We start from the raw sequence: 19,066 nt of genomic DNA on the forward strand, positions 1-19,066 counted from the left end.
CTATCATTTGACGATAGAGTGTCATGTCAACAACAGGTTTATCCAGAGACGGCGTCAATTTTGTGCCAAACGTCATGGGAACCTCCACCTTCGAATCTCCCTTCATTCCGAATTTTGTCAGCAAGTTCTTGGTGTAAGCCTCCTGATTTATGAATATGCCTTCTGGTCCTGTCTAATGTTTAGTCCAAGGAAAAAGTTAACTGGACCCATTGCGCTCATTTCAAATTTAGTCTCCATCAACTTCCTGAATTCAGCTGTTAGGCTAGGATTCGTGGAGCCGAAGATGATGTCATCGACGTAACCTTGTTTAAACTTAGACATTTTGAGAAAACGAGTTAAAGTTTCATACCATGCTCTCGGTGCTTGCTTTAGACCATATACAGCTTTATCTAGAACATAGCAATAATCAGGATACTTTTCATTCACAAACCCAGGTGGTTGCTCAACGTACACGGTTTCTTCTAGTTCTCCATTCAAGAAAGCGCATTTTACATCCATTTGGAAAACTTCGAAGTTTTTATGAGCGGCGTATGCAAGAAATATTCTTGCTGATTCCAACCTAGCTACGGGAGCGAAAGTATCCTCATAGTCTATCCCTTCTTCCTGACAATACCCTTTCACCACAAGTCTCGCTTTGTTGTGAATGACGTTTCCTTCTTTATCCAGCTTATTCCTGAAGACCCATTTCAAACCAACCACCGATGCATCCTTAGGTGTGGGAATCAATCTCCAAACGCGATTTCTTTCAAACTCATGCAGTTCGTCTTGCATCGCTTGTACCCAATCAGAATGATCAAGGGCAGCATTGACCGTTTTCGGTTCAACCTTGGAGACAAACAAATTAAACATACAGTATTCCACTTGTGAGAATAAAGCAGTTTGTTTCGCTTTGATTTGGGAACGTGTGAGAACACGCTCTGATGATTCACCAATTATTTGCGTTTTTGGATGATCCTTTGTCCATTTTATGAGCGGAGGGTAGTTCGGGTCATAAACGGGATCCAACTTCGCATTTACTTCTTCTTCAAGTTCAGATTGTTCGCTGTCGTCATATGCATTATCATTTTCCCCCTCAAACGGCGAGGCATAGCCCATTTCCGGTTCAGGTGTCTCCCCCTCGGTTGGACTATCATTGGTTGGGGTTGGAGTTGTATTTTCTCCCTCAATAGGATCTTCCTGAGTTGGTGTTGGAGGCGAATGCTTCCCCTCGATTGAGAGTTCTTTTGTACGGGATACTGATGGACCCTCCCCCTTGAATGATGAGCTTTTGCATGGAGGTTCAGTTGATAGTTGTTCAACTGTTGGAGTCGGAGGATCGTTTTCCATTTCTTTTGCAGCATTAACAATGATCTTTTTCAGATTGTCAACCTTGTTATCTGCTGCATTCGCCTCTAAATGGATAGCCTTTTCTGGTTCATCAAAAAGCCTTATATATTCTTCAAACAAGTTGGAAATGGGAACCGAGACTTGACCAGATTCTAGGAAGATGTCCGCTACAGTACTATCGGTTGATTGAATCTTCTTGATATAATTGTCGTCGAAGGTCACACAGTAGGTTTCTTCAAGACACTTGGAGCGTTTATTCAAAACCCTATATGCCTTTGAGGTGAGTGAATATCCAAGAAATATCCCTTTGTCCGTTTTGACGTCAAACTTGTTTCGGTTCTCCTTGGAGTTAAAAATGAAGCATCTGGAACCGAACACATGGAAAAACTTTACGTTGGGCTTACGATTGTTCAGGATCTCATATGGAGTTAATGAGAATCTTTTGTTGAGAAGGGATCAGTTCTGAGTATAGCATGCAGTTGCAATAGCATCAGCCCAGAAGTATAATGGAAGAGAAGCGAAACTCAGCATTGTGCAGGCAGCTTCACATAAGGAGCGGTTTCGCCTTTCAAAGATTCCGTTCTGCTGTGGAGTATAACGAGCAGAAAAGTTGTGAGTTACTCTTTTTTCAGCCAAAAAGTCTTCAAACTCTTTATTCTTGAATTCAAGCCCATTGTCGCTTCTTATGTTCCTTACAACCTTTCGCAGTTGAACTTCGACCTGCTTGATGAATGCTTTCAACTTGGGAGTTGCTTTAGATTTCTGTTTAAGAAAGAAACCCAGGTGAAGCGTGAAAAATCATCTACTATTACAAGAATGAACTTACTACCACCGATGCTTTCGATAGCCGAAGGTCCACACAAGTCAACATGCAGAAGCTCAAGAGGTTTAATGATCTTTGTATTGATACGTGTGGGATGGCTCTTTCGGCTCTGCTTGACCATCTCACATGTTGCACAAAGGTGTTCCTTATCAAATTTGAGAGGAGGAAGACCCCGAACGTGATCACCAAGCACAAGTTTGTTGATATCATTGAAGTTTAGATACGAAAGACGTCGATGCCACATCCAACTTTCATCAGATTTTGCTTCAGCTAGAAGACATATCGCCGGTTTACCCTTAATTGGGTTGATATTAAGAGGATACATCTCTCCTTTGCGTTCAGATTCAACATAACCTTCTTTGTTTGCTTTTCAATAATCTTTGAGCCCTCATCATCAAATGAGACTTTCAACCCGGTTCCCACAAATAGTTGTGAGACACTGATGAGGTTGTGCTGCAAACCCTCCATGTAAGCCACTTTTCTGATTGATAATTCTCCATTGGTTATCATCCCATATCCTTTGATTGTGCCAAAAGAGTTATTTCCATACTTCACACATCCACCATCCTTAAGGGACCGAAACTCCCTCAGCTCTTCCTTCCTTCCTGTCATGTGACGTGAGCAGCCACTGTCTATATACCATTCGTCGTCAAACTGCTCGTCACTTATCACCTGCAAATTCAAGCAGATTTAGGAACCCAAAGTCTCTTGGGCCCTGGTGAGTCTTTTACAGAAAAAGGAATAGCAACAGAAAGATCAACCGAATATGTTATTTTAACGAGAGTGGTTGCATCTTTTCGTTTGATGGTGTACACCTTTATTTTATTTTTATCTTGCTTAAATTGTGGTGTATTAGATGGTGTTTTGTTAGTTTGTTTTGGAATATTATTTTGAGTCCTAGGGTTAGCTGTATTTTTCTTGCTACTGAATTCAGAGTATGAATCTAGCTTTCCCTTTCCTTTGATATCCTTCACTGAATGTGCCTTATGTGATTGGCGAGAAGGACCAAAACTGGACTTTCGGTTCTGATCCTTGGCATTTGGACTGAAACTGGAGGTTCGGCTCTGAGCTCTGGTGTTGGGACCGAAACTGGAGGTTCGGCTCTGAACTCTGGTGTTGGGACCGAAACTGGGTTCTCGGTTCTTAGAATAAAAGGAGTTAGGACCGAAACTGGGCTTTCGGTTCAACTGACTGCCAGGCTTGTTTGATGGGAATTTAGCTTGAGCGTCTTTATTGGATGGGACAAAGTCAGGATCTTGTGACTTCCAAAACCGTTTTCTCTCACTTAAGTTTTTCATGTATCTCTGATTTCTTTGGCGCTTCTGGTCTGCCAACTGTTTTTAAGATTTATGAATATTGAAGCTTGGTTTCGGTTTCGGTTTCTCCTTTTGAGCTTCTGTTGAATTGGATGCCTTCTTTGGTTCTTCTGGTATCTCTTTTGTTCCACTCGAGCTTGGTTTGTCAAAGCTTGAGGTTTTGTTGATCGGTTCAGCAACGTATCTACCCTTCACCCTCCACGATGTTCGCTCCGATAAGCCAACGGTTTCGTCTGCATTATCGATAGGGGCTGACCAGAAATAATCATCACACCCTTCAGCATTGTCTTTGTCAACTAGGATTTTTAGTTATGCTGTTTGTCTTTCTGTGACTCCTGTAACAGCATAAACTTGATTTGGCACTGTTTGAACCTTCTGGTAAACCATTGCCTTTTCTTTGAGTTTCTTTGACTTGTCCTTTGACAAGCGAGCATATTCAACCGAGTTCTTAGATATAAGGGGTTTTTCAGTCTCGGTTTCGCTCTTCAAAAACTCAGAACAATCGACTACATCTTCCACCGAGATTTCACTCATCTCACTTTCCTCATCAAATTCAGACGCATTTTCTACATTTATTTTGTGTTCTGAACTTAATTTAGCATTAGACGAGTCAAAAGATTTAATGGTCTCGGACTTAATTTTCAACCTATCGTGTTTATCCAAAAGATTTTTAAGCATGCATTTGTGCTCCTTGGAGTCAATAAAGGTCTCAATTTTGTCCAGTCCATCTTTGTAAGTGACAGAAGTCTCATCTGAGGACATAATTGATTCACATTCAGCAATGACTTCATCCTCCTTAAATTCAAGGAAGGATAAAATCATCTTATGAATCTTTTTCCCTATTTCACAATCTAGATGCAACTGAGTTATATTAGTGTATAATCGTTTTGCAATCAAACAAAAAACATTACGCTGTTTCAAAAATTTTAAATTGTCTCGTTGCAAATAAATATTTTCATCCCTAGCCCTAACTAACTCCTGCTCCTTCAATTGTGTCCACATCCTCCTCTCCTCACTCTTGGAAGACTCCCTGCTGAGTTGGTCAGTTAGGTTAGAGTTCGTTAAGCGAGTTTGAACAAGACTTCCACTTAATTTAGATAATTTGAATTTTAATTCATTTAATTCCTTTTCATAATCGGTTATCGGAATTTTGAGAGATTCAAGGATGGATTGTACCTTTTTGATCAACCGATCGCAGTCGTTGATCTTCTCACTGACGGGCTTGCCTGCAAAGCATCTGTCTTCATGCACGTTCGGTTCCTCGTGCTTACTTTCGGTTGATACGCCAGCAGTCACCATCAAGCATCTTCCAACCATCTTCTCATCCTCTTCTCTAGCCACAAATGCCCTTCCATGCGTAGGTCTTCTGACTTCTTCGTCCTCAGAATCTGTGGACCAAACCTCAACACCCCCAAACTCATCATCAACTACATTTTCTTGAATAATCAAAGCGTTCATTGGACCAACATTTGACTTCTTTTTCTTTATCTCTTCAAGCTTTCGCATGTGATAAGCTTCGTCGTCTTCGCTATCTCTTCTCTCAGCCAACTTCTTCAGCATGCAATCCTTGGCAAAGTGGTTCTTGTCGTGACAGTAATTGCAATCATACCTTGAGTCACCTACCATTTTGCTTTCCTTCTTTTCATCTTCTTTCTGAGAAGTGTTCTTTGACTCTTCCCTCACCTTTTCAGAACTATAGCTTCCTTGCCAGTATCGGTTCTTACTGACAGGGAATTTCTTTCGAGCCAACTTCTTTGGATTTGATACCATCATAGCATATTCCTCATTGGTAAGATCACATTCTGACATGTCATCTTCCTCTTCTTCGTCCACCACACTTTTGCTTTTCGAAACAAGAGCCAAGGAACCGACACCTGAGACCAACTTTGCTTCTTTTGTTATCGTGCTTTCATGATATTTTAGAATCCCCATCAGTTTCGCTAGTGAATATGCTTTGAATTGTTCATGCACTTTCACAGTTGAGACAACCGCCATCCACTCGGGTCTTAGACCGTTTAAGAAGGTGACTTTCTGTTCAATACCCTTCCTTTCAATACCATGCTTCATCATTTTGCTGAGCAGATGATTTTAACGATCAAACGTCTGAAGTAGAGTTTCTTCAGGTTTTTGTGCGAAAGCTCCAAACTCAGAGAGTAGCAGGGTTTGTATTGAGTGCTCTAGATCCTCGTCGGTTGAATACAGTTCTTTCAACCTGTCGCATATCTCCTTAGCGGTAGTGCATGAACTCACCAGACGGAAGGTGTTAGCTTGTAAGGCAAATCTGATCACCCTCAAATCTTTGATATTACACATCAGTTTGTCTTTATCGTCTTGAGGGATCTTTTCCACATCATCCAGAAGTTGATTATACTCCTTTTGAGTTTTTACTGTTCTATTCGTTCCAAAGTGAACGAATGGACCTATCGTGATAGCTTCCCAGATGAGATACCTATTATCTTCAGATCCAACCACATAATCTTCAAAGTGATGCGCCCATACTTCATAATCTTGCGTGTAAAGAATGGGAATCCTTGTAGTGGATCCAATGATGTTGGAGATGTTGATGGGATTTGATTGAGCGTCGTCTTGAGACATGATGAGCCTTCCTTGATACTGCAAGAATCTGACCTGTAAACTTGAGAATAGGGTTTTATCAAACACACCAGTTACCGTCGACAGGAAGAAGACGACTTCTATATATTCGATTAAAGCGGAAACCCTAAAGAGTTCTTCAAACAGAAGGAATACGTATTTGTTACACAGTCTCCTACTCTGATACCAATTATTACAACAAAGTTCTAGTAGGATCGATAGATTCTAAATAGAAGAATAAAAACGATAAAGTAAAGAACATAGGAATGGCTCAAAAGATGTCAAATGATTAAGCTTTAACACCTCAAAAGAGCTCGATTAAGAAATTCGACTGTAGAGGTGTTTAGGGTTACAAGCAATAATAAAGATAATAATTGAGATCGTTTTTAAGGCATACATGCATGCACTACTTATAACATAACCCTAATAAATCACGGATGGACAGGCCTAATCAGTATATACAAAACCTAGCCCATGACGCAACACAATAATCCCAACAGATCTGTAGTGTGTCTGATCTACAGATTCGCCATCAGTGTTTGGATTCAGTAGGGGTCTTTTGGCCATCGGTGTCGATGCAGGTTTTGCGTCTTGAAACCCGAACTTCTCAAGAATATCCTCCACATACTTAGCTTGATGGAGCAAGATTACGGTTGATTTTTGTTGGACCTGAAGCCCCAGAAACATGGTCATCTCACCCAACGAACTCATCTCAAACCTCTTTTTCATAACGCCTTCAAACTCTCAGCATAGCTGCGGACTGGTAGACCCGAAGATAATGGCGTCAACATAGATCTGGACTAGAATCTGATCATTACCCACATGCTTGATGAACAAAGTTTGATCGATAGTGCCACGAGAGTATCCATGCTCAAGCAAGTGCTTTGTGAGAGTCGCATACCACACTCGAGGAGCTTGATGTAACCCATACAACGCCTTGTCCAACTTGTAGACATGATTGGGAAACTTTGAGTTAATGAACCCAGGGGGTTGATCAACATAGATTTCTTCCTTTACCTTGCCATACAAGAAGGCTGTCTTGACATCCATTTGGTAAACTGTGAAGTTCATGTAGGAAGCATATGCAAGGAAGATATGGATAGCCTCCAAGCGAGCCATTGGAGCATAAACCTCAGTATAATCAAGACCCTCGATCTGTCTAAACTCGCGAACCACCAATCTCGCTTTATTGTGCACTATGAATCCAGAATCATCCTGCTTATTGCGATAGACCCAACGTGTGTCAAGGGACTTTTTGCCTTTAAGTAACTCAACCAGTGTCCAAACCCTGGGTTTTTCAAATTGATTCAAATCTCCGTGCATAACGTCTACCCAGCTGGGCTCATTTAAAGCCATTTCAACGTTCTTTGGCTCTATTTGAGAGATAAAGCAAGAATAGAGACATGTATTGACATCTGCACTCTGACTTTGCGTTCTGACTCCATCACCCAGCTGACCAATGATGTTTTCAATCGGATGATCGCATTGAGTTCTTGAAGGTATCTCCTGGATGATATCATTGAGTGAAACGGGAAGATTGTGAATATTGGTAACTCCATCATTTGCTGAATGTTCCACATCAGATGAACCGGTCTCATTAGATGAATCTGCTACAAACTCATTAGCTATTTGTTCAGGAAAGAGTAGTTCCATAAAAGTTGGAGTAACAGCGGAAACATCTCTAGACATAAACTCTCTTTCAACAGGAGTAAGAGGTGTAGCATCAACATCTGGAGTATCATGTTGAGCATGAGACTCTGGACAACCAAGTGGAACAGATGACTCCCCCGTAGGTATTGAAGAGGATACCGTTGGAGGTCTGTAAACAACTTCTTCGTCTTCATCTTCAGAAACAATCTTCGAACCAGAGGAAGAACCAGATGAACCATCTGAAGACACATTTAAGGATTTGAATAATGATGTGTAATCAAATAACCAATCAGGACCCACTCGAGCATCCGTTTCATTCTCCTCCAACCAGCACACGTCGAAGGATTCTAAAATTTGCTTCGTCTTCTTATTGTAAACCCTATATGCAGTGCATGCAGCATACCCCACGAAGTAGCAGTCATCGGCTTTGGAATTAAATTTCGGGTTGGACTCCAGGTGAAGAAGGGTGCAAGGGCAGCCAAATATGCGGAAGTGACTGACTGAAGGCTTATGACCATAAAGAATTTCGTACGGAGCCTTCATCTGGGCTTTGTTGATTAAAACACGATTCTGAACGTAGCAAGCAGTGTTAATCGCCTCAGCCCAAAAGAAAAAAGGTAACTTGGAATCACAAAGCATCGTCCTTGCAGCGTCTTTCAATGTTCTATTTCTCCGCTCAACAACACCATTTTATTGAGGTGTGTAAACAAAGCTGTATTGACGCATAATTCCCTTTTATGCGCAAAAGTGATCAAGAACTGCATTCTTGAATTCTGTTCCATTATCAGTGCGAAGAGCCTTCACCCGGTTGTTGGTTTGGTTCTCGATCATCACAATGAACTTCATTATCAGCAACCCCAACTTTGTTGGATAAGAAGAAAACCCACGTAAAACGAGAGAAGTCATCGATCACAACCAGACAATACGAGTTTCTGTTGATGCTTAGGACATTGACCGGACCAAATAAGTCCATGTGCAATAATTGGAGCACCTGACTGATTGAATTAACCTGTTTTGGCAGATGTGGCTTTTTATGATGCTTTCCCTGGCACATGACACACACTTCTCAAATGTTATAAAGTCTCTGACAGGTAAGCCACATACCATCTCATTTTTCGCAAGACGATTCAGATTCTTAGCATTAGCATGACCAAGTCGTCGGTGCCACAGCATTGCATTTTGTTCTGAGACCTTCGAAAAGAGGCATGTGACTTGTTCAGGAATGTTATTGTTCATATCTATGATATATGCATTGCCATCCCGCTTTGATTTGACAAGGATCCACTCTTCCGGGATGACAATGCCTGGCTTAAGGATCATGCACTCTTTATCAGTAAAATACGTTGAGTAACCTTTGTCACAGATCTGAGAAACACTCAACAAACTATGTTTTAACTCGGGAGAAAAGTTGACGTTCTCGAAACTCAGCACTCCATTTGTAACAGTTCCTCTCTGAGTGATTTTTCCACCTTCTCCGCCCGCAAAGGAAACATATCCACCATTAAAAGATTGAATGTTTCTCAATTGGGAGATGTCTCCTGTCATATGCCGGGAGCAGCCGCTGTCGACATACCAAGGTCTGACGACATTCCTCCGCAACTATCGCTGCAAAATGAGCGGGATCATTTAGATTTGGGAACCCAGGTCATCATTTTCCTGGGTTGACCCTTTACTATCTCAGATTGATCTTTTAAAACCTTTAATTTTCAATCATCATTTAAAACTTTGTCAGAGGACGACGATGATTGGTTGGAAGTTAATTTGGGCATCCACTGATATTTAGGTTTCTTAACAATCACAGGTGATTTAGAAGCATTTTTCTTTTCAGTTTGCATTGAGCATCTGGATTTTCTACCAGAAATGGTTGAAGATCCAGATTTGCTCTTTGACGAAATCGATCTCGGCGGAGCCTTGTTCAATTTTGGCAAACTGTTTGCGACTTTGTTATTAAAAACCTGTTTATTCTTTTGAAAAACTTCCCTTTTCTTGCTTTGATCATCCTTCCAATCATCATCTCAAGAACGAGTTATTGAGGACTTTCTAGTTAAAGACCTTCCTCTAGTACCACAATTATAACAAATCTGTTTATTGTTATTGAAACTGGTACTGCTCTTTTCAGATTTATTTTCTTTAATGACACCCTTACTTTTCCCACAAGAACATGTGCAAGAAACAGATTGTGCGATAAGTGAGGGTGCATCAGATTGTGTGACTTGTGGAGTGGGTATGCTTGTAACAGAAACATCAGAAGTATCAAGATTATCAAACAATTCATCAAATATGTCAAAAAAATTCAGCTCAACATGATCCGATGCAGTATCATCAATTTTAACATTAGAAACATTAAGGTTTTCATTCAAAACAGAAACAGCAGGTTCAGACACAGTTTTATTATCAGAAACATATCCTTCAGCTCCGTGCTTTGACTGATCTAAGGATTGATCTGCAGGGGAAGTAGAAACATTAGTACTTTCAAAATTAATAATTCCTCCTGAAACAAAACCAGTTGGCTTGCCATAAACCATGAATGGTTCGTTGGCAGTCTCCTCTTCAGTCACACGGTGATACTGATAATTATGATTGAAAGGAGGAGGCACTTTATCGTATCGTAAACCCTTTTGCTAGTTATGTTTGAATTGCAGAAAATGATCTATCATGTTGGCAACTACTTCGCTTGACACATCAAATTTTCTAAAATCAAAATTTGCAGTTTCAAATTTGCCTTTTAATGTGTCAAGCTCTGTAGTCAATTCAGCAAGTTGTCTCTTGACATAGTTATAATTTTCGCATTTGTTGCTATAGTCTTCCTGAAGTCTCCTAAAGTCTTTGATTTTTGCTTCTAATTGGGCCTTTAGGGGTTTCTGTCCTTTTCTAAGTTGATAACCTTCGTATTTTAGGTCTTCAACTTCTCTACGTAATGATTCTATTTCCTCACGAAGAATGTTAACATAAACAATACATGCTTGAGAACAAGAAGATAAACTTACCTCACTTTTCTTGGATTCGGGAGTAGAAGATACCATTAGTGCAAACTGTAGCTCCATCATCTTTTCTTCGGGATCAGCCTCAGCATTCTTCATAGGAACATCATCATTGATTTGGGCCAAGTGAGCATTTTCAGGTCCTGAAATATTCAGAGCCTGAATATAGTCCTCCCAGTCAAAAGACTGAGCACCATTGCCGTCTCACTATTGACTGCAGCACCTCCACGATTATTTCCCACAGTAACCATCGTTCTGTTATTGTTCATCCTTCGATCTGGTTTCGGGCACTCACGAGCAAAATGACCCGGCTCATGACAATTGTAGCAACACAACTTTCCTTTGTTAAACCCTACTTTCTTGTCGGCATTCATTCCCCAATTATTCTTTCCTGTCTTCTTTGCAAACTGCTTAGCCCTGAATACTGCCATAGCTATTTTCCACGTAATATCCATCTCTTCCACATCTTCTGGATGAACTTGATCCAGGTCAGCAAATGATAGTTGAGGTGGAAGCTCTCCAGCTACAAAGGCATTATAACAGTTGACAAGTCCAGTGGCAAGAGCAAGATTTTCATCACTTTCCTTGGAGTTTGAAGAAGAAGCCACAACTGGTACATTGGAGGAGGGAATAGCTTGTCGAGCAACAGACGATTGGCTTTGTGAGTGAGGCATGGATGACGCAGTAGTAAAAGATGTTGCTGATGGAGTAGCAAAAGTTTGAATCTGAGGTTGTTGAACAGCAAGCGCTTGGCCTGGAGAGCAGATGAGTGATGAAAGAGCATTGTTTGAATAAATCCTGAGATTTGCAGTCGTGTAGGAATTCACATGATTAATCTCTCGCTGCTTATCATCAAGATCACAGGCTTTGATAATCGCCATTGTTTCAGCAAGAGTGAGACGATTTAGATCTTTTGTCTTCTTGATGAGAGCTACGTTCATATCCCACGATTTTGGAAGTGCATTCAATAGCTTTTTTTTTTATCTCGGACTTAGTCAAAAAGATCCCAACTATATTCATCTCAGTAGTGAGTGTGGTAAATCGCTGTAGCTGAGCCTCCAGGGTTTCTCCAGGGATGTAGTTAAACATGTTGAATTTTTGTCGTAGCATATTCTGACGGCTTTCTTTCATGTCTTCATTTCCCTCGTAAACCTTGATCAAAGCTTCCCACAATGCTTTAGCTGAAGTATATTCTCTGAAACCTTGAGCTATATCAGGAGATAAAGCCATGGTCAGAGTGGCTAAAGCCCTTTCCTGTTCTTCAACTTTCTCAAAATCCTCATCAGTATAATTTTCAACTGCTTTGTCAACCTGTTGTACCGCAATAGTGGTTGTAATTCTTACTGGACCTTTGATAATGCTTCAACAAACCTTGAAGTCTTTCATCTTGATGTACTTTTCAATTCGGTATTTCCATTCAGGAAACCCATTTGCAGACAACAATCTTGGAATACACATGGTTGTTCCCATAACTGAGTCCAGTTCGTGATGATGTGCTTGACTTTGAGAATCCATTTTTTTTATTTTAATTATTTTTTTTATTTTGAATCGAACAAGAAAAGTCAAATATTAGTTTGCGGTCAAGGGATTTACGGCCGTAAACAGAGTTTACGGTCGGGGTTTACGGTCAACGAGTTTACGGTCAGGGAGATTACGGTCAATGAAGATTCACTGTTTACGGTCTTTGAAGATGCTCAGTTTACGGTTGAAACACGAGTTTACGGTTATTGAAGATTCTTGAGTTTACGGCCGTGAACACTTGGCCGTAAACTCACAGAAGTTGACGAAAACTCGAAATTTGAGCAGATTCAATCCCCTTTAGTCACGAAACAGCCAAATACAGTCTCGAACAATGATGAAGACGAGTTTCAATGGCTGAAAACTTGATTGAGAGATGTTTTGACACCGGTCTTGCTCTGATACCAATTGTAAGGTCCTGGAAACGGATCTTAACCAGTGATCAAGCAATCAATCAATCAATAGAACAAGAATTAGAGTAGAAGAAGAATAAAATCAAGCTTGCACACGTTTATATCTCAAAAACGTCTGGTACAACTTGGGAATTACTCTGGCCGTGAACTCTAAATGATCAACAACCACAAATGACCTAGACAAGCCCTACATATAGAAGACTCTGGCCGCAAACAGGGTTTACGGCTGTAAACACACCTTCTGGCCGTAAACACACAAACAACCTAGAATTACATGAAAATGACTCAAAAGGACTATTACAATGAAAAGCCTAGACCAAATCATAAACTGAACCCTTCAAAAGAGGAATAAAAGAAGTGGAAAACCGTATTTATCCGATTGCAACCGCTCCACAAAAGAAATCAAGATCAAGAAAGAAAAGAGAGAACACGGGATGGAGCGATGATGGTTTAAGAAAAAAGTCATGGTGGAGGTAGGATACTGGAGGAGAGAAATTGAGATGAAGCGGTGATGGAGGTATGGAAACACCGATTTTTGACAGAATTTACTGAAAAAGGATTTGAAGTGTGAAAAAGAAGCTAACACATGTAGTGGATTACAACTGTATATTGTGAAACATGAAATGAAACCAGGTGTCCCAAACGTGTCTTAAGAAAGTTGAGGCAGCAATGACTCAGATTAAAGAAGAGGAACCAAGAGGTCGCCATATGCTCTTCTTTACGAAAAATCCCTAATATTCAAACTAAAATCCATAAAAATGGAGGCGGGTGTTGTTTGATTGTTGCAGGAACGACGAGAAGATGGGTGACGAGGGTAGGGCGAGGAAAACAACAAGAACGCGTGCCTTTTTTTTTTATTTATTTTTTTTAATTTTTAGATGAAGTATGAATAAATAAGAGGTTATTTTCTAACTAAGAGGCAAAAAATAAGACCTTTCCAAACAATCTGAATTTGAATATTTAAGAGGATGCCTCTTAATTTACCAATTAAGAGACTACCAAACAGCTCATAACTTATATATATACTAGGAACGGCGGAGGCCCGTGCTAAGCACGACCCAGTGTCGGTCATATATCATACCCGAAGAGTAATTAGGGTATTCCTTGACCATTGGCGGAAGATGATTTCCTTCAAAGTACATTGCTATATTTTTACATTTGAACTAAATACAAATATCCATGTTTAGAATGAGATTTAAGGATTACCAGTAAGCAGTTCCTCATTGAACATCAATTAGTATATTACAATCCCTAAAACAATTTTTTGTTACTACAAAGAAATTTCAATAACATTATATGAAGACTAAGCATAAGTTGTGCCACATAAGGATTGTTTTCCAATTTGCCAATGTATTTCAACTTGAAATCAAGAAGCAGCCAGGTTGTTTCTCTATGACTGTCATTTATATTTCAAACCATACCCTCTTGCATATCATCACAATACACATCGGCAAACCTATCTACCTCTATAATTCCAAGCATGCCATTATTTTTTCAAATATATTTTAAACATTATCTTGCACATTAGGACCATAAATAGAAAAAAATGAAATGAGTATAGCTTGCAAGATAGCAGCCAATAGTAGTACCTGAACAAGAGGCTTGATAGCTTCCTTCCAATATTGTAAACTTAACATTACCAACACAAAAATTTATAAATTTGACTATAGTAAAAATAGTTTTTATAGAGAACTATGGGAAGAGTCATTCAGTTTGACTCAGGATCAAATCACACGTAATCAAATTTCAATAAACTATAATTATGTCGTTGGGAGCTCATGCTATATTGTTCATAATCTCTATAATGTTTCCAAAATGATGAAAAATATTCCAACAATGAAACATGAAAAAAATATGACAGTGTATGGTGCTTGTTCTTGTATATATGTTAAAAAACATATATACAAATAACTACATGAGTTTGGATAAAATAAGGCAATGTCATCAATTTCCTAACCAAGGAGCCTATGTTTAGGGGTAAAAAGAAAATCTCTATCTTTATTCTAATAAATAAATAAGATTATTCTCATATTGACAAGTATCATAATATTAAAAATTCTCGTTGATATTGTATGTCACCGATGTCAACCTAATAATTATCTATTTTAAATTTTAAATTTTAAATTTTAAATTTTAAATTTCTCACTCTAATTACATTAAATAAATAATTGATTCTTCATTTCATATTTTTAAATTTCACATTCTAATTACATTAAATTAATAACATTAGAATAAAAAATAAAATAAAATTAATATATATTATAAGGTGATATAATTTAATGCATTTATTTAAATCAACAATTATAATTTTATATAACTAAAAAAAAATCTCTTAATTAATAATTTATTTAAAATAATTGAATAATAATTTACGGGTTATAAACTAGACCAACAAACTTATGAAATGAATTTTATGCTTAGAAGATCCCACCATTTGCATGGATATATTACACACATTCCCCTCCCTGGAAAAAGTGAACGTCAAATTTGTACCTTTATAGTGTTGGACAAAATCATATAAAATAGAATTTGGGTTTTACCAGCAATCCTAAGATTAAAAATTATAATTATGTGCAAATAAATTAGCCAAAACAAGGAAAAAAACAGACCGTCCAAGAAATCATCAAAAGGCTTATAAAGTAGTTGCATAATTAGCATCTTAATTATATGCATCAAAGAATGATTATCCCTTATTTTTGCTCTAATATTTTTTTAGGAATTGTTATCATCGTCAAATCAGTTTCGTCGGCATCTTCACGGTTCTCGTATACAGACACTATAAACATGGAATATGAATATCGGCATAGGCATCTTCGTCAACATTGAAGAATTGCACCACAGATAAGTTTTTCTTTTATATCATTAATCATTTTTGAATGCTGGAATTTTATTTTTGTGCACTTATCATAAATACCATTCTGTTTCTCTTCAATCCCTCCATCAAATTATGAAGATTTTATAACTTTCTATTAACAAAACTCGACTACATTGACCAAAGTTTTTTTCTTGTTTATAAAGTTCAGGGGCTAAAATGCAAAATTTGACAAAGAAAGAAGAAACATGCTTTTGTTATCCCTGTTCATTTACAATCATAACCCATCTCAACCCTGCAAGTTTCATGAGATGATAATTACAACAATATGGAAAATTAAAAAAATAAAGAAAGAAGGATATTGATATTTCTTGAAGTACTACATGCTTAAAGAGTTGTCGAAGTTGAGAATACGGATGATATCTCAAGTTCTGACATAGTAACATGTAGAGTATGTAATAACGTTAATTGGGATAATACTGATAAGTTTTTTATAAGGCTTGGGAATCGTTAATCGAGCTCGCTATGGGTCGCTAGGGATTTGGAACACCGCCCCCTAGCGCTCGCTAAGGGGCTCGCTATGATAGTTTCGCTACCTCCTTGACGAGATGAGAGAGAAAGAATTGGGTGAAGATGATTGGTTGCAAGCCCTTTTAACTGTATGCAGGGTGAGAAATTGTGATCGGAGAAGAAAATGAAAAATTTTCAGGGGTGAGAAAATGTGATGGGAGAAGAAAATGAAAATTTTTTCAGAATGATTTGAAGGAGAAGAGGTGTAGACTGTGGAGTGTTGAGTTGTATTTAAATCTGATTTCATGTCCATAAGCATAAACACAGTCTGTGAGTAAAAAAAAGAAGACTTAAAATTGTTAAATTTACTCTTTTGACCTCCCAATTGAATGTTTACTCATCGATTAATATAAAAAATTACAAAAGTGGTTATTCTAATTTCACGTTGCGTTCCTATAATCATTTTATATGTTATTATCTGGCTAACGTATTAAATCCATAGTTTACAAAGATACACAGTTAAAATTTATGATTAAAAAAATGTTAAAGATATTTCTATCCATTTTTTTTTAAAAAAATATTTAATATTAACTTTTTGTGTTTTAAAAAAGTATAATTTGATTAAATTTGAAAAAGAAATAAAATGAAGTGCTATGAGTGTTACCACTCATTACAAAATGCTAAAAAATGAGTGCTAGCGAGGTGGCAAACAAGAAAATGACGTACCATCAATTCAAAAAGATGATGATGTGGCAAGATTTTAGGAATGATATCACCCCTTTGTCCTTAAGTGTGTAAATAAACAAAAGAAGGCGCAAAAGTTTCAATGATGCTTTTATTTATTCTTGACGACAAAGTTACAATTAAACCACAGAAAATGAACATGTCCATCAACTTCATGACAAGTTTTCCAACTGCCATAAACAACAGCTTGTAAAGGCAAAACTGATGTTTATTTGAAAATAAGAAACCACCACAGTGAGATAATCGTAACTTTAAAAATAAACCAAAAAATATAGATATAAATTTACGTGAACTTTAAGAACAAGCATCCAATTGTAGGCACCAAGCCCATACATTATGCATTATTCTAGAGACTCCATATAAACAAAGCTACTACATGACAGTAGTTCCATCTGACCATAAATTGAAGTCCTTGTAAAATTATGTAGTAACGGACTAAATAATCATAGGAGAAACAAATTAGAACTTTTTCTCATTTGCATTGTTCCAATGCCAAAATTTCAACAACCACTAGCAATATGTCAAGTATACTTTCAAACATCTTGGATATTAACCCAAAACTGGTGAAAAAAAATGGACAGTTGTTGTCCAAGTCCCGATCAACCTCCGCCATAGATTGGGTTCCATTTTCCTATCACAACATAACCAAGATGTTGACCAAGTGAAGCATTAGACATCTTCGGAAAATACATTTCATTCAACTTTTAATTTATAAAAGATATATGGATTTAAATGTATCATTTAAATGTATTTACATAAACTTCCAATATATTCGGTTCATGATTAAGTAGCCCATCTTGGGAAGAGTTGGTACAAAGTAACGACAATGATAGAACAAAAAATCGACCTGGAGTGAATTCAGGGAGGATAGAGGCAGAGGAATTCTTCAAAACCAAAAAAGCCTAATCTAAATACATCTTCCAATAATAATAAACAATTAAATACACATAATACACATGCTTATGAGATTTCTACCAGATTAAAATTAACACATGCAAATGATCGAACACAAGGTGGGCAACAAAAACACCCAGGCAAGAATCAGCACTTCCACATGTTTAGTTAACAAAATGAAGAATTTTTTGGAATAATTCTGCTTATCCGACAACATCAGTAATCATCAAATTAAAAAAAAAGAAAAAAAAAAGAAAAGACATGTATAAAAAATATCCATTTTGACAATATAAAAGCATGTCAGTCTGAACTAAAATGAATATTTATAGCAATAATCTCTACTTTCTTAGGCTATCCGGTATCCTTACAATACATATACGCGTGAAAACAATTCCATATCATAAAATGTCATTTCACAACAAACCCACTATACCTTTGGAAATGATGTTCACTAGTGAACAACCAATAAAGAAGAGAGAGAGGGAGAGAAAAGGAAGAGAGATAGACACAAAGGCTTTGGACCTTTGGTGATCTTCTGTGGTAGCCACCACCACTACACAACACACCCACTATATTTTGGGGTGGTGTTCACTAGTGGAAAGCCCTTCCACATAAGATCTACATAGGATACCTACGCGTGATGAAACCTCCATATCGTATGGCATTACCATCATAAATCGTGGTTGTATGTGGTAGAGCACGAGAAATGTTGGTCATGATGAGTGGTTGTGGCGTTTAGGATGTTGTGGTACAATGGCCGTGAGGGAGTTTGCAAGGGGATAAGGAAAAAGAAAACCTCCGATGCAGATTGCATCGGCGGAAGACGGGAGTACTGTCAACGACAGAGAACAAAGCGAGAGAGGAAGAAGGTTATTTTGGGGCGGTGGTTTTTGAGAGAGAACGGAGAAAAAAAAGGAGAGACGATTGAGAGGGTAGACGAGTGTATCGAGATTTGGGAAAGAAAAGCAGGTGGCAATGCTATGAAGGTGGAAAAGACATGTGCCGCTTATATCAGAGACATTAGTAGAAAAATGCATGCCAGCTGGTAAAACTTGCATTAAAGAATCATCTTATGCACGCAACAGTTAGACTAATGAAACTGACGGAGCCCATGAGATCTGACCCACAAAGAATTTTTATTCTTTTTTTTTGTTAGGTTGATGTGGCATCATACTTAAACTTGACATTTTTTTATAGATTAATAGAGAATAGAGATAAAAATGAGTTGCCCTCTTTCTAAAATAAAAAAAAATAAAAAAAATTCCACATTAATCCAACAATAAATCCCCCGTTAATTCATGAGCTTCCATTTTCCTCCAAATATAAAGCATCGAGCTTATTTTATATATATATATATATATATATATATATATATATATATATATATATATATATATATATATATATATATATATATACTAGGTACGTCTTGAGGCCCGTGCTAAGCACGACCCAAGGTACAATATGAAAAAGTTGAAAGTACAATG

At 37.9% G+C, this 19,066-nt stretch overlaps 1 long non-coding RNA gene across 1 annotated transcript; it reads right to left on the minus strand.

Moving 5' to 3' along the window:
* Positions 1-16,935: 16,935 nt before the first annotated feature.
* Positions 16,936-18,555, minus strand: LOC145138786 (uncharacterized). The gene is made up of 2 exons (XR_013721722.1): positions 18,211-18,555; positions 16,936-17,316 (listed from the first exon to the last, which is right to left on the minus strand). It is a non-coding gene; the product is annotated as an uncharacterized LOC145138786 (long non-coding RNA).
* Positions 18,556-19,066: the final 511 nt, after the last annotated feature.

Source organism: Lactuca virosa, chromosome 9 (assembly GCF_052849685.1).
Source record: "Lactuca virosa cultivar CGN04683 chromosome 9, Lactuca_virosa_CGN04683_v6, whole genome shotgun sequence".
In the NCBI taxonomy this organism is placed as follows: domain Eukaryota; kingdom Viridiplantae; phylum Streptophyta; class Magnoliopsida; order Asterales; family Asteraceae; genus Lactuca; species Lactuca virosa.